This window comes from Somniosus microcephalus, chromosome 29 (genome assembly GCF_052327205.1).
Source record: "Somniosus microcephalus isolate GS21.2 chromosome 29, FLI_Smic_1.0, whole genome shotgun sequence".
NCBI lineage: Eukaryota > Metazoa > Chordata > Chondrichthyes > Squaliformes > Somniosidae > Somniosus > Somniosus microcephalus.
In genome coordinates, this window is record NC_141015.1 from 6827881 (window position 1) to 6841796 (window position 13916).

At 67.1% G+C, this 13916-nt stretch overlaps 1 protein-coding gene across 1 annotated transcript in view; it reads right to left on the bottom strand.

Annotated features, from left to right (window-relative positions):
- LOC147098445 (nck-associated protein 1-like) overlaps positions 1-13916 on the bottom strand; it is a 211110-nt gene that overhangs the window by 17361 nt on the left and 179833 nt on the right. The gene's annotated exons all lie outside the window — the stretch shown is intronic.

The following is a 13916-nucleotide window of genomic DNA, read 5'->3' on the forward strand; positions in this document are numbered from 1 at the left end:
GCGCTGGCTGAGGGGGGAGTGCGCTGGCTGAGGGGGGAGTGCGCTGGCTGAGGGGGGAGTGCGCTGGCTGAGGGGGGAGTGCGCTGGCTGAGGGGGGAGTGCGCTGGCTGAGGGGGGAGTGCGCTGGCTGAGGGGGGAGTGCGCTGGCTGAGGGGGGAGTGCGCTGGCTGAGGGGGGAGTGCGCTGGCTGAGGGGGGAGTGCGCTGGCTGAGGGGGGAGTGCGCTGGCTGAGGGGGGAGTGCGCTGGCTGAGGGGGGAGTGCGCTGGCTGAGGGGGGAGTGCGCTGGCTGAGGGGGGAGTGCGCTGGCTGAGGGGGGAGTGCGCTGGCTGAGGGGGGAGTGCGCTGGCTGAGGGGGGAGTGCGCTGGCTGAGGGGGGAGTGCGCTGGCTGAGGGGGGAGTGCGCTCGGTGAGTGGGGAGTGCGTTCGGTGAGTGGGCAGTGCGCTGGGGGAGTGGGCAGTGCGCTGGGTGAGTGGGCAGTGCGCTGGGTGAGCGGGCAGTGCGCTGGGTGAGCGGGGAGAGCGCTGGGTGAGCGGGGAGTGAGCTGGGTGAGCGGGCAGTGTGCTGGGTCACTGGGGAGTGTGCTGGGTGAGTGGGCAGTGTGCTGGGTGAGTGTGGAGTGTGCTCGGTGAGTGGGGAGTGTGCTGGGTGAGTGGGGAGTGTGCTGGGTGAGTGGGGAGTGTGTTGGGTGAGGGGGTAGTGTGCTGGGCGAGTGGGGAGTGTGCTGGGCGAGTGGGGAGTGTGCTGAGCGAGTGGGGAGTGTGCTGAGCGAGTGGGGAGTGTGCTGGGAGAGTGGGGAGTGTGCTGGGCGAGTGGAGAGTGTGCTGGGCGAGTGGGGAGTGTGCTGGGCGAGTGGGGAGTGTGCTGGGCGAGTGGGGAGTGTGCTGGGCGAGTGGGGAGTGTGCTGGGCGAGTGGGGAGTGTGCTGGGCGAGTGGGGAGTGTGCTGGGCGAGTGGGGAGTGTGCTGGGCGAGTGGGGAGTGTGCTGGGCGAGTGGGGAGTGTGCTGGGCGAGTGCGGAATTTGTTGGGTGAGTGGGGAGTGCGCTGGGTGAGTGGGGAGTGCGCTGGGCGAGTGGGGAGTGTGCTGGGCGAGTGGGGAGTGTGCTGGGCGAGTGGGGAGTGCGCTGGGCGAGTGGGGAGTGCGCTGGGCGAGTGGGGAGTGCGCTGGGCGAGTGGGGAGTGCGCTGGGCGAGTGGGGAGTGCGCTGGGCGAGTGGGGAGTGCGCTGGGCGAGTGGGGAGTGCGCTGGGCGAGTGGGGAGTGCGCTGGGCGAGTGGGGAGTGCGCTGGGCGAGTGGGGAGTGCGCTGGGCGAGTGGGGAGTGCGCTGGGCGAGTGGGGAGTGCGCTGGGCGAGTGGGGAGTGCGCTGGGCGAGTGGGGAGTCTGCTGGGCGAGTGGGGAGTCTGCTGGGCGAGTGGGGAGTGTGCTGGGCGAGTGGGGAGTGTGCTGGGCGAGTGGGGAGTGTGCTGGGCGAGTGGGGAGTGTGCTGGGCGAGTGGGGAGTGTGCTGGGCGAGTGGGGAGTGTGCTGGGCGAGTGGGGAGTGTGCTGGGCGAGTGGGGAGTGTGCTGGGCGAGTGGGGAGTGAGCTGGGCGAGTGGGGAGTGTGCTGGGTGACTGGAGAGTGTGCTGGGTGAGTAGGGAATTTGTTGGGTGAGTGGGGAGTGCGCTGGGTGAGTGGGGAGTGCGCAGGGTGAGTGCGGGGTGCGCTGGGTGAGTGGGGAGTGCGCTGGGCGAGTGGGGAGTGTGCTGGGCGAGTGGGGAGTGTGCTGGGCGAGTGGGGAGTGTGCTGGGCGAGTGGGGAGTGAGCTGGGCGAGTGGGGAGTGTGCTGGGTGACTGGAGAGTGTGCTGGGTGAGTAGGGAATTTGTTGGGTGAGTGGGGAGTGCGCTGGGTGAGTGGGGAGTGCGCAGGGTGAGTGGGGGGTGCGCTGGGTGAGTGGGGAGTGTGCTGGGTGAATGGAGAGTGTGCTGGGTGAGTGGGGAGTGTGCTGGGTGAATGGGGAGTGCGCTGGGTGAATGGGGAGTGCGCTGGGTGAGTGGAGAGTGTACGGGGCGAGTGTGGAGTGTATTGGGTGAGTGGGGAGAGTGCTGGCTGAGTGGGGAGTGCGCTGGGTGAGTGGGGAGTGTGCTGGGTGAGTGTGGAGAGTATTGGTTGAGTGGCGAGTGTGCTGGGTGAGTGGGGAGTGTGCTGGGTGAGTGGGGGGTGCGCTCGATGAGTGGGAAGTGCGCTGGGTGAGTGGGGAGTGCGCTGGATGAGTGGGTAGTGTGCTGAGTGAGTGTGCTGGGTGAGTGGGCAGTGTGCTGGGTGAGTGGGGAGTGCGCTGGGTGAGTGGGGGGTGCGCGGTCAGTGGGGAATTTGTTGGGTGAGTGGGGAGTGTGTTCGGTGAGTGGGGAATGTGCTGGGTGACTGGGGAGTGTCCTGGGCGAGTGGGGAGTGTGGTGGGCGAGTGGGGAGTGTGCTGGGTGAGTGGGGATTGTGCGGGGTGAGTGGGGAGTGTGCTCGGTGAGTGGGGAGTGTGCTCGGTGAGTGGGGAGTGTGCTGGGTGAGTGGGGAGTGTGCTGGGTGAGTGGGGAGTGTGCTGGGTGAGTGAGGAGTGTGTTGGGTGAGGGGGGAGTGTGTTGGGCAAGGGGGGAGTGTGCTGGGCGAGTGGGGAGTGTGCTGGGCGAGTGGGGAGTGTGCTGGGCGAGTGGGGAGTGTGCGGGGTGTGCGGGGTGAGTGGGGGGTGTGCTGGATGAGTGGGGAATTTGTTGGGTGAGTGGGGAGTGTGCTGGGTGAGTGGGGAGTGTGCTGGGTGAGTGGGGAGTGTGCTGGGTGAGTGGGGAGTGTGCTGGGTGAGTGGGGAGTGTGCTGGGTGAGTGGGGAATGTGCTGGGCGAGTGGGGAGTGTGCTGGGCGAGTGGGGAGTGTGCTGGGCGAGTGGGGAGTGTGCTGGGCGAGTGGGGAGTGTGCTGGGCGAGTGGGGAGTGTGCTGAGCGAGTGGGGAGTGTGCTGAGCGAGTGGGGAGTGTGCTGGGAGAGTGGGGAGTGTGCTGGGCGAGTGGAGAGTGTGCTGGGCGAGTGGGGAGTGTGCTGGGCGAGTGGGGAATTTGTTGGGCGAGTGGGGAGTGTGCTGGGCGAGTGGGGAGTGTGCTGGGCGAGTGGGGAGTGTGCTGGGCGAGTGGGGAGTGTGCTGGGCGAGTGGGGAGTGTGCTGGGCGAGTGGGGAATTTGTTGGGTGAGTGGGGAGTGCGCTGGGTGAGTGGGGAGTGCGCTGGGTGAATGGGGAGTGTGCTGGGCGAGTGGGGAATGTGCTGGGCGAGTGGGGAGTGTGCTGGGCGAGTGGGGAATGTGCTGGGCGAGTGGGGAGTGTGCTGGGCGAGTGGGGAGTGTGCTGGGCGAGTGGGGAGTGTGCTGGGCGAGTGGGGAGTGTGCTGGGCGAGTGGGGAGTGTGCTGGGCGAGTGGGGAGTGTGCTGGGCGAGTGGGGAGTGTGCTGGGCGAGTGGGGAATTTGTTGGGCGAGTGGGGAGTGCGCTGGGTGAGTGGGGAGTGCGCTGGGCGAGTGGGGAGTGCGCTGGGCGAATGGGGAGTGCGCTGGGCGAGTGGGGAGTGTGCTGGGCGAGTGGGGAGTGTGCTGGGCGAGTGGGGAGTGTGCTGGGCGAGTGGGGAGTGTGCTGGGCGAGTGGGGAGTGTGCTGGGCGAGTGGGGAGTGTGCTGGGCGAGTGGGGAGTGTGCTGGGCGAGTGGGGAGTGTGCTGGGCGAGTGGGGAGTGTGCTGGGCGAGTGGGGAGTGGGCTGGGCGAGTGGGGAGTGTGCTGGGCGAGTGGGGAGTGTGCTGGGCGAGTGGGGAGTGTGCTGGGCGAGTGGGGAGTGTGCTGGGCGAGTGGGGAGTGTGCTGGGCGAGTGGGGAGTGTGCTGGGCGAGTGGGGAGTGTGCTGGGCGAGTGGGGAGTGTGCTGGGCGAGTGGGGAGTGAGCTGGGCGAGTGGGGAGTGTGCTGGGTGACTGGAGAGTGTGCTGGGTGAGTAGGGAATTTGTTGGGTGAGTGGGGAGTGCGCTGGGTGAGTGGGGAGTGCGCAGGGTGAGTGGGGGGTGCGCTGGGTGAGTGGGGAGTGTGCTGGGCGAGTGGGGAGTGTGCTGGGCGAGTGGGGAGTGTGCTGGGCGAGTGGGGAGTGTGCTGGGCGAGTGGGGAGTGTGCTGGGCGAGTGGGGAATTTGTTGGGCGAGTGGGGAGTGCGCTGGGTGAGTGGGGAGTGCGCTGGGCGAGTGGGGAGTGCGCTGGGCGAATGGGGAGTGCGCTGGGCGAGTGGGGAGTGTGCTGGGCGAGTGGGGAGTGTGCTGGGCGAGTGGGGAGTGTGCTGGGCGAGTGGGGAGTGTGCTGGGCGAGTGGGGAGTGTGCTGGGCGAGTGGGGAGTGTGCTGGGCGAGTGGGGAGTGTGCTGGGCGAGTGGGGAGTGTGCTGGGCGAGTGGGGAGTGGGCTGGGCGAGTGGGGAGTGTGCTGGGCGAGTGGGGAGTGTGCTGGGCGAGTGGGGAGTGTGCTGGGCGAGTGGGGAGTGTGCTGGGCGAGTGGGGAGTGTGCTGGGCGAGTGGGGAGTGTGCTGGGCGAGTGGGGAGTGTGCTGGGCGAGTGGGGAGTGTGCTGGGCGAGTGGGGAGTGAGCTGGGCGAGTGGGGAGTGTGCTGGGTGACTGGAGAGTGTGCTGGGTGAGTAGGGAATTTGTTGGGTGAGTGGGGAGTGCGCTGGGTGAGTGGGGAGTGCGCAGGGTGAGTGGGGGGTGCGCTGGGTGAGTGGGGAGTGCGCTGGGCGAGTGGGGAGTGTGCTGGGCGAGTGGGGAGTGTGCTGGGCGAGTGGGGAGTGAGCTGGGCGAGTGGGGAGTGTGCTGGGTGACTGGAGAGTGTGCTGGGTGAGTAGGGAATTTGTTGGGTGAGTGGGGAGTGCGCTGGGTGAGTGGGGAGTGCGCAGGGTGAGTGGGGGGTGCGCTGGGTGAGTGGGGAGTGTGCTGGGTGAATGGAGAGTGTGCTGGGTGAGTGGGGAGTGTGCTGGGTGAATGGGGAGTGCGCTGGGTGAATGGGGAGTGCGCTGGGTGAGTGGAGAGTGTACGGGGCGAGTGTGGAGTGTATTGGGTGAGTGGGGAGAGTGCTGGCTGAGTGGGGAGTGCGCTGGGTGAGTGGGGAGTGTGCTGGGTGAGTGTGGAGAGTATTGGTTGAGTGGCGAGTGTGCTGGGTGAGTGGGGAGTGTGCTGGGTGAGTGGGGGGTGCGCTCGATGAGTGGGAAGTGCGCTGGGTGAGTGGGGAGTGCGCTGGATGAGTGGGTAGTGTGCTGAGTGAGTGTGCTGGGTGAGTGGGCAGTGTGCTGGGTGAGTGGGGAGTGCGCTGGGTGAGTGGGGGGTGCGCGGTCAGTGGGGAATTTGTTGGGTGAGTGGGGAGTGTGTTCGGTGAGTGGGGAATGTGCTGGGTGACTGGGGAGTGTCCTGGGCGAGTGGGGAGTGTGGTGGGCGAGTGGGGAGTGTGCTGGGTGAGTGGGGATTGTGCGGGGTGAGTGGGGAGTGTGCTCGGTGAGTGGGGAGTGTGCTCGGTGAGTGGGGAGTGTGCTGGGTGAGTGGGGAGTGTGCTGGGTGAGTGGGGAGTGTGCTGGGTGAGTGGGGAGTGTGCTGGGTGAGTGGGGAGTGTGCTGGGTGAGTGAGGAGTGTGTTGGGGAGGGGGGAGTGTGTTGGGCGAGGGGGGAGTGTGCTGGGCGAGTGGGGAGTGTGCTGGGCGAGTGGGGAGTGTGCTGGGCGAGTGGGGAGTGTGCTGGGCGAGTGGGGAGTGTGCGGGGTGAGTGGGGAGTGTGCTGGGTGAGTGGGGGGTGAGCTGGATGAGTGGGGAATTTGTTGGGTGAGTGGGGAGTGTGCTGGGTGAGTGGGGAGTGTGCTGGGCGAGTGGGGAGTGTGCTGGGCGAGTGGGGAGTGTGCTGGGCGAGTGGGGAGTGTGCTGGGCGAGTGGGGAGAGTGCTGGGCGAGTGGGGAGTGTGCTGGGCGAGTGGGGAGTGTGCTGGGCGAGTGGGGAGTGTGCTGGGCGAGTGGGGAGTGTGCTGGGCGAGTGGGGAGTGTGCTGGGCGAGTGGGGAGTGTGCTGGGCGAGTGGGGAGTGTGCTGGGCGAGTGGGGAGTGTGCTGGGCGAGTGGGGAGTGTGCTGGGTGACTGGAGAGTGTGCTGGGTGAGTAGGGAATTTGTTGGGTGAGTGGGGAGTGCGCTGGGTGAGTGGGGAGTGCGCAGGGTGAGTGGGGGGTGCGCTGGGTGAGTGGGGAGTGCGCTGGGCGAGTGGGGAGTGTGCTGGGCGAGTGGGGAGTGTGCTGGGCGAGTGGGGAGTGTGCTGGGCGAGTGGGGAGTGAGCTGGGCGAGTGGGGAGTGTGCTGGGTGACTGGAGAGTGTGCTGGGTGAGTGGGGAATTTGTTGGGTGAGTGGGGAGTGCGCTGGGTGAGTGGGGAGTGCGCAGGGTGAGTGGGGGGTGCGCTGGGTGAGTGGGGAGTGTGCTGGGCGAGTGGGGAGTGTGCTGGGCGAGTGGGGAGTGTGCTGGGCGAGTGGGGAGTGTGCTGGGCGAGTGGGGAGTGTGCTGGGCGAGTGGGGAATTTGTTGGGCGAGTGGGGAGTGCGCTGGGTGAGTGGGGAGTGCGCTGGGCGAGTGGGGAGTGCGCTGGGCGAATGGGGAGTGCGCTGGGCGAGTGGGGAGTGTGCTGGGCGAGTGGGGAGTGTGCTGGGCGAGTGGGGAGTGTGCTGGGCGAGTGGGGAGTGTGCTGGGCGAGTGGGGAGTGTGCTGGGCGAGTGGGGAGTGTGCTGGGCGAGTGGGGAGTGTGCTGGGCGAGTGGGGAGTGTGCTGGGCGAGTGGGGAGTGGGCTGGGCGAGTGGGGAGTGTGCTGGGCGAGTGGGGAGTGTGCTGGGCGAGTGGGGAGTGTGCTGGGCGAGTGGGGAGTGTGCTGGGCGAGTGGGGAGTGTGCTGGGCGAGTGGGGAGTGTGCTGGGCGAGTGGGGAGTGTGCTGGGCGAGTGGGGAGTGTGCTGGGCGAGTGGGGAGTGAGCTGGGCGAGTGGGGAGTGTGCTGGGTGACTGGAGAGTGTGCTGGGTGAGTAGGGAATTTGTTGGGTGAGTGGGGAGTGCGCTGGGTGAGTGGGGAGTGCGCAGGGTGAGTGGGGGGTGCGCTGGGTGAGTGGGGAGTGCGCTGGGCGAGTGGGGAGTGTGCTGGGCGAGTGGGGAGTGTGCTGGGCGAGTGGGGAGTGAGCTGGGCGAGTGGGGAGTGTGCTGGGTGACTGGAGAGTGTGCTGGGTGAGTAGGGAATTTGTTGGGTGAGTGGGGAGTGCGCTGGGTGAGTGGGGAGTGCGCAGGGTGAGTGGGGGGTGCGCTGGGTGAGTGGGGAGTGTGCTGGGTGAATGGAGAGTGTGCTGGGTGAGTGGGGAGTGTGCTGGGTGAATGGGGAGTGCGCTGGGTGAATGGGGAGTGCGCTGGGTGAGTGGAGAGTGTACGGGGCGAGTGTGGAGTGTATTGGGTGAGTGGGGAGAGTGCTGGCTGAGTGGGGAGTGCGCTGGGTGAGTGGGGAGTGTGCTGGGTGAGTGTGGAGAGTATTGGTTGAGTGGCGAGTGTGCTGGGTGAGTGGGGAGTGTGCTGGGTGAGTGGGGGGTGCGCTCGATGAGTGGGAAGTGCGCTGGGTGAGTGGGGAGTGCGCTGGATGAGTGGGTAGTGTGCTGAGTGAGTGTGCTGGGTGAGTGGGCAGTGTGCTGGGTGAGTGGGGAGTGCGCTGGGTGAGTGGGGGGTGCGCGGTCAGTGGGGAATTTGTTGGGTGAGTGGGGAGTGTGTTCGGTGAGTGGGGAATGTGCTGGGTGACTGGGGAGTGTCCTGGGCGAGTGGGGAGTGTGGTGGGCGAGTGGGGAGTGTGCTGGGTGAGTGGGGATTGTGCGGGGTGAGTGGGGAGTGTGCTCGGTGAGTGGGGAGTGTGCTCGGTGAGTGGGGAGTGTGCTGGGTGAGTGGGGAGTGTGCTGGGTGAGTGGGGAGTGTGCTGGGTGAGTGGGGAGTGTGCTGGGTGAGTGGGGAGTGTGCTGGGTGAGTGAGGAGTGTGTTGGGTGAGGGGGGAGTGTGTTGGGCGAGGGGGGAGTGTGCTGGGCGAGTGGGGAGTGTGCTGGGCGAGTGGGGAGTGTGCTGGGCGAGTGGGGAGTGTGCGGGGTGAGTGGGGAGTGTGCTGGGTGAGTGGGGGGTGAGCTGGATGAGTGGGGAATTTGTTGGGTGAGTGGGGAGTGTGCTGGGTGAGTGGGGAGTGTGCTGGGCGAGTGGGGAGTGTGCTGGGCGAGTGGGGAGTGTGCTGGGCGAGTGGGGAGTGTGCTGGGCGAGTGGGGAGTGTGCTGGGCGAGTGGGGAGTGTGCTGGGCGAGTGGGGAGTGTGCTGGGCGAGTGGGGAGTGTGCTGGGCGAGTGGGGAGTGTGCTGGGCGAGTGGGGAGTGTGCTGGGCGAGTGGGGAGTGTGCTGGGCGAGTGGGGAGTGTGCTGGGCGAGTGGGGAGTGTGCTGGGTGACTGGAGAGTGTGCTGGGTGAGTAGGGAATTTGTTGGGTGAGTGGGGAGTGCGCTGGGTGAGTGGGGAGTGCGCAGGGTGAGTGGGGGGTGCGCTGGGTGAGTGGGGAGTGCGCTGGGCGAGTGGGGAGTGTGCTGGGCGAGTGGGGAGTGTGCTGGGCGAGTGGGGAGTGAGCTGGGCGAGTGGGGAGTGTGCTGGGTGACTGGAGAGTGTGCTGGGTGAGTAGGGAATTTGTTGGGTGAGTGGGGAGTGCGCTGGGTGAGTGGGGAGTGCGCAGGGTGAGTGGGGGGTGCGCTGGGTGAGTGGGGAGTGTGCTGGGTGAATGGAGAGTGTGCTGGGTGAGTGGGGAGTGTGCTGGGTGAATGGGGAGTGCGCTGGGTGAATGGGGAGTGCGCTGGGTGAGTGGAGAGTGTACGGGGCGAGTGTGGAGTGTATTGGGTGAGTGGGGAGAGTGCTGGCTGAGTGGGGAGTGCGCTGGGTGAGTGGGGAGTGTGCTGGGTGAGTGTGGAGAGTATTGGTTGAGTGGCGAGTGTGCTGGGTGAGTGGGGAGTGTGCTGGGTGAGTGGGGGGTGCGCTCGATGAGTGGGAAGTGCGCTGGGTGAGTGGGGAGTGCGCTGGATGAGTGGGTAGTGTGCTGAGTGAGTGTGCTGGGTGAGTGGGCAGTGTGCTGGGTGAGTGGGGAGTGCGCTGGGTGAGTGGGGGGTGCGCGGTCAGTGGGGAATTTGTTGGGTGAGTGGGGAGTGTGTTCGGTGAGTGGGGAATGTGCTGGGTGACTGGGGAGTGTCCTGGGCGAGTGGGGAGTGTGGTGGGCGAGTGGGGAGTGTGCTGGGTGAGTGGGGATTGTGCGGGGTGAGTGGGGAGTGTGCTCGGTGAGTGGGGAGTGTGCTCGGTGAGTGGGGAGTGTGCTGGGTGAGTGGGGAGTGTGCTGGGTGAGTGGGGAGTGTGCTGGGTGAGTGGGGAGTGTGCTGGGTGAGTGGGGAGTGTGCTGGGTGAGTGAGGAGTGTGTTGGGTGAGGGGGGAGTGTGTTGGGCGAGGGGGGAGTGTGCTGGGCGAGTGGGGAGTGTGCTGGGCGAGTGGGGAGTGTGCGGGGTGAGTGGGGAGTGTGCTGGGTGAGTGGGGGGTGAGCTGGATGAGTGGGGAATTTGTTGGGTGAGTGGGGAGTGTGCTGGGTGAGTGGGGAGTGTGCTGGGTGAGTGGGGAGTGTGCTGGGTGAGTGGGGAGTGTGCTGGGTGAGTGGGGAGTGTGCTGGGTGAGTGGGGAATGTGCTGGGTGAGTGGGGAGTGTGCTGGGCGAGTGGGGAGTGTGCTGGGCGAGTGGGGAGTGTGCTGGGCGAGTGGGGAGTGTGCTGGGAGAGTGGGGAGTGTGCTGGGCGAGTGGAGAGTGTGCTGGGCGAGTGGGGAGTGTGCTGGGCGAGTGGGGAATTTGTTGGGCGAGTGGGGAGTGTGCTGGGCGAGTGGGGAGTGTGCTGGGCGAGTGGGGAGTGTGCTGGGCGAGTGGGGAGTTTGCTGGGCGAGTGGGGAGTGTGCTGGGCGAGTGCGGAATTTGTTGGGTGAGTGGGGAGTGCGCTGGGTGAGTGGGGAGTGTGCTGGGTGAATGGGGAGTGTGCTGGGCGAGTGGGGAATGTGCTGGGCGAGTGGGGAGTGTGCTGGGCGAGTGGGGAATGTGCTGGGCGAGTGGGGAGTGTGCTGGGCGAGTGGGGAGTGTGCTGGGCGAGTGGGGAGTGTGCTGGGCGAGTGGGGAGTGTGCTGGGTGAGTGGGGAGTGTGCTGGGCGAGTGGGGAATTTGTTGGGCGAGTGGGGAGTGCGCTGGGTGAGTGGGGAGTGCGCTGGGCGAGTGGGGAGTGCGCTGGGCGAATGGGGAGTGCGCTGGGCGAGTGGGGAGTGTGCTGGGCGAGTGGGGAGTGTGCTGGGCGAGTGGGGAGTGTGCTGGGCGAGTGGGGAGTGTGCTGGGCGAGTGGGGAGTGTGCTGGGCGAGTGGGGAGTGTGCTGGGCGAGTGGGGAGTGTGCTGGGCGAGTGGGGAGTGAGCTGGGCGAGTGGGGAGTGTGCTGGGTGACTGGAGAGTGTGCTGGGTGAGTAGGGAATTTGTTGGGTGAGTGGGGAGTGCGCTGGGTGAGTGGGGAGTGCGCAGGGTGAGTGCGGGGTGCGCTGGGTGAGTGGGGAGTGCGCTGGGCGAGTGGGGAGTGTGCTGGGCGAGTGGGGAGTGTGCTGGGCGAGTGGGGAGTGTGCTGGGCGAGTGGGGAGTGAGCTGGGCGAGTGGGGAGTGTGCTGGGTGACTGGAGAGTGTGCTGGGTGAGTAGGGAATTTGTTGGGTGAGTGGGGAGTGCGCTGGGTGAGTGGGGAGTGCGCAGGGTGAGTGGGGGGTGCGCTGGGTGAGTGGGGAGTGTGCTGGGTGAATGGAGAGTGTGCTGGGTGAGTGGGGAGTGTGCTGGGTGAATGGGGAGTGCGCTGGGTGAATGGGGAGTGCGCTGGGTGAGTGGAGAGTGTACGGGGCGAGTGTGGAGTGTATTGGGTGAGTGGGGAGAGTGCTGGCTGAGTGGGGAGTGCGCTGGGTGAGTGGGGAGTGTGCTGGGTGAGTGTGGAGAGTATTGGTTGAGTGGCGAGTGTGCTGGGTGAGTGGGGAGTGTGCTGGGTGAGTGGGGGGTGCGCTCGATGAGTGGGAAGTGCGCTGGGTGAGTGGGGAGTGCGCTGGATGAGTGGGTAGTGTGCTGAGTGAGTGTGCTGGGTGAGTGGGCAGTGTGCTGGGTGAGTGGGGAGTGCGCTGGGTGAGTGGGGGGTGCGCGGTCAGTGGGGAATTTGTTGGGTGAGTGGGGAGTGTGTTCGGTGAGTGGGGAATGTGCTGGGTGACTGGGGAGTGTCCTGGGCGAGTGGGGAGTGTGGTGGGCGAGTGGGGAGTGTGCTGGGTGAGTGGGGATTGTGCGGGGTGAGTGGGGAGTGTGCTCGGTGAGTGGGGAGTGTGCTCGGTGAGTGGGGAGTGTGCTGGGTGAGTGGGGAGTGTGCTGGGTGAGTGGGGAGTGTGCTGGGTGAGTGAGGAGTGTGTTGGGTGAGGGGGGAGTGTGTTGGGCAAGGGGGGAGTGTGCTGGGCGAGTGGGGAGTGTGCTGGGCGAGTGGGGAGTGTGCTGGGCGAGTGGGGAGTGTGCGGGGTGTGCGGGGTGAGTGGGGGGTGTGCTGGATGAGTGGGGAATTTGTTGGGTGAGTGGGGAGTGTGCTGGGTGAGTGGGGAGTGTGCTGGGTGAGTGGGGAGTGTGCTGGGTGAGTGGGGAGTGTGCTGGGTGAGTGGGGAGTGTGCTGGGTGAGTGGGGAATGTGCTGGGCGAGTGGGGAGTGTGCTGGGCGAGTGGGGAGTGTGCTGGGCGAGTGGGGAGTGTGCTGGGCGAGTGGGGAGTGTGCTGGGTGAGTGGGGAGTGTGCTGAGCGAGTGGGGAGTGTGCTGAGCGAGTGGGGAGTGTGCTGGGAGAGTGGGGAGTGTGCTGGGCGAGTGGAGAGTGTGCTGGGCGAGTGGGGAGTGTGCTGGGCGAGTGGGGAATTTGTTGGGCGAGTGGGGAGTGTGCTGGGCGAGTGGGGAGTGTGCTGGGCGAGTGGGGAGTGTGCTGGGCGAGTGGGGAGTGTGCTGGGCGAGTGGGGAGTGTGCTGGGCGAGTGGGGAATTTGTTGGGTGAGTGGGGAGTGCGCTGGGTGAGTGGGGAGTGCGCTGGGTGAATGGGGAGTGTGCTGGGCGAGTGGGGAATGTGCTGGGCGAGTGGGGAGTGTGCTGGGCGAGTGGGGAATGTGCTGGGCGAGTGGGGAGTGTGCTGGGCGAGTGGGGAGTGTGCTGGGCGAGTGGGGAGTGTGCTGGGCGAGTGGGGAGTGTGCTGGGCGAGTGGGGAGTGTGCTGGGCGAGTGGGGAGTGTGCTGGGCGAGTGGGGAGTGTGCTGGGCGAGTGGGGAGTGTGCTGGGCGAGTGGGGAATTTGTTGGGCGAGTGGGGAGTGCGCTGGGTGAGTGGGGAGTGCGCTGGGCGAGTGGGGAGTGCGCTGGGCGAATGGGGAGTGCGCTGGGCGAGTGGGGAGTGTGCTGGGCGAGTGGGGAGTGTGCTGGGCGAGTGGGGAGTGTGCTGGGCGAGTGGGGAGTGTGCTGGGCGAGTGGGGAGTGTGCTGGGCGAGTGGGGAGTGTGCTGGGCGAGTGGGGAGTGTGCTGGGCGAGTGGGGAGTGTGCTGGGCGAGTGGGGAGTGTGCTGGGCGAGTGGGGAGTGGGCTGGGCGAGTGGGGAGTGTGCTGGGCGAGTGGGGAGTGTGCTGGGCGAGTGGGGAGTGTGCTGGGCGAGTGGGGAGTGTGCTGGGCGAGTGGGGAGTGTGCTGGGCGAGTGGGGAGTGTGCTGGGCGAGTGGGGAGTGTGCTGGGCGAGTGGGGAGTGTGCTGGGCGAGTGGGGAGTGAGCTGGGCGAGTGGGGAGTGTGCTGGGTGACTGGAGAGTGTGCTGGGTGAGTAGGGAATTTGTTGGGTGAGTGGGGAGTGCGCTGGGTGAGTGGGGAGTGCGCAGGGTGAGTGGGGGGTGCGCTGGGTGAGTGGGGAGTGTGCTGGGCGAGTGGGGAGTGTGCTGGGCGAGTGGGGAGTGTGCTGGGCGAGTGGGGAGTGTGCTGGGCGAGTGGGGAGTGTGCTGGGCGAGTGGGGAATTTGTTGGGCGAGTGGGGAGTGCGCTGGGTGAGTGGGGAGTGCGCTGGGCGAGTGGGGAGTGCGCTGGGCGAATGGGGAGTGCGCTGGGCGAGTGGGGAGTGTGCTGGGCGAGTGGGGAGTGTGCTGGGCGAGTGGGGAGTGTGCTGGGCGAGTGGGGAGTGTGCTGGGCGAGTGGGGAGTGTGCTGGGCGAGTGGGGAGTGTGCTGGGCGAGTGGGGAGTGTGCTGGGCGAGTGGGGAGTGTGCTGGGCGAGTGGGGAGTGGGCTGGGCGAGTGGGGAGTGTGCTGGGCGAGTGGGGAGTGTGCTGGGCGAGTGGGGAGTGTGCTGGGCGAGTGGGGAGTGTGCTGGGCGAGTGGGGAGTGTGCTGGGCGAGTGGGGAGTGTGCTGGGCGAGTGGGGAGTGTGCTGGGCGAGTGGGGAGTGTGCTGGGCGAGTGGGGAGTGAGCTGGGCGAGTGGGGAGTGTGCTGGGTGACTGGAGAGTGTGCTGGGTGAGTAGGGAATTTGTTGGGTGAGTGGGGAGTGCGCTGGGTGAGTGGGGAGTGCGCAGGGTGAGTGGGGGGTGCGCTGGGTGAGTGGGGAGTGCGCTGGGCGAGTGGGGAGTGTGCTGGGCGAGTGGGGAGTGTGCTGGGCGAGTGGGGAGTGAGCTGGGCGAGTGGGGAGTGTGCTGGGTGACTGGAGAGTGTGCTGGGTGAGTAGGGAATTTGTTGGGTGAGTGGGGAGTGCGCTGGGTGAGTGGGGAGTGCGCAGGGTGAGTGGGGGGTGCGCTGGGTGAGTGGGGAGTGTGC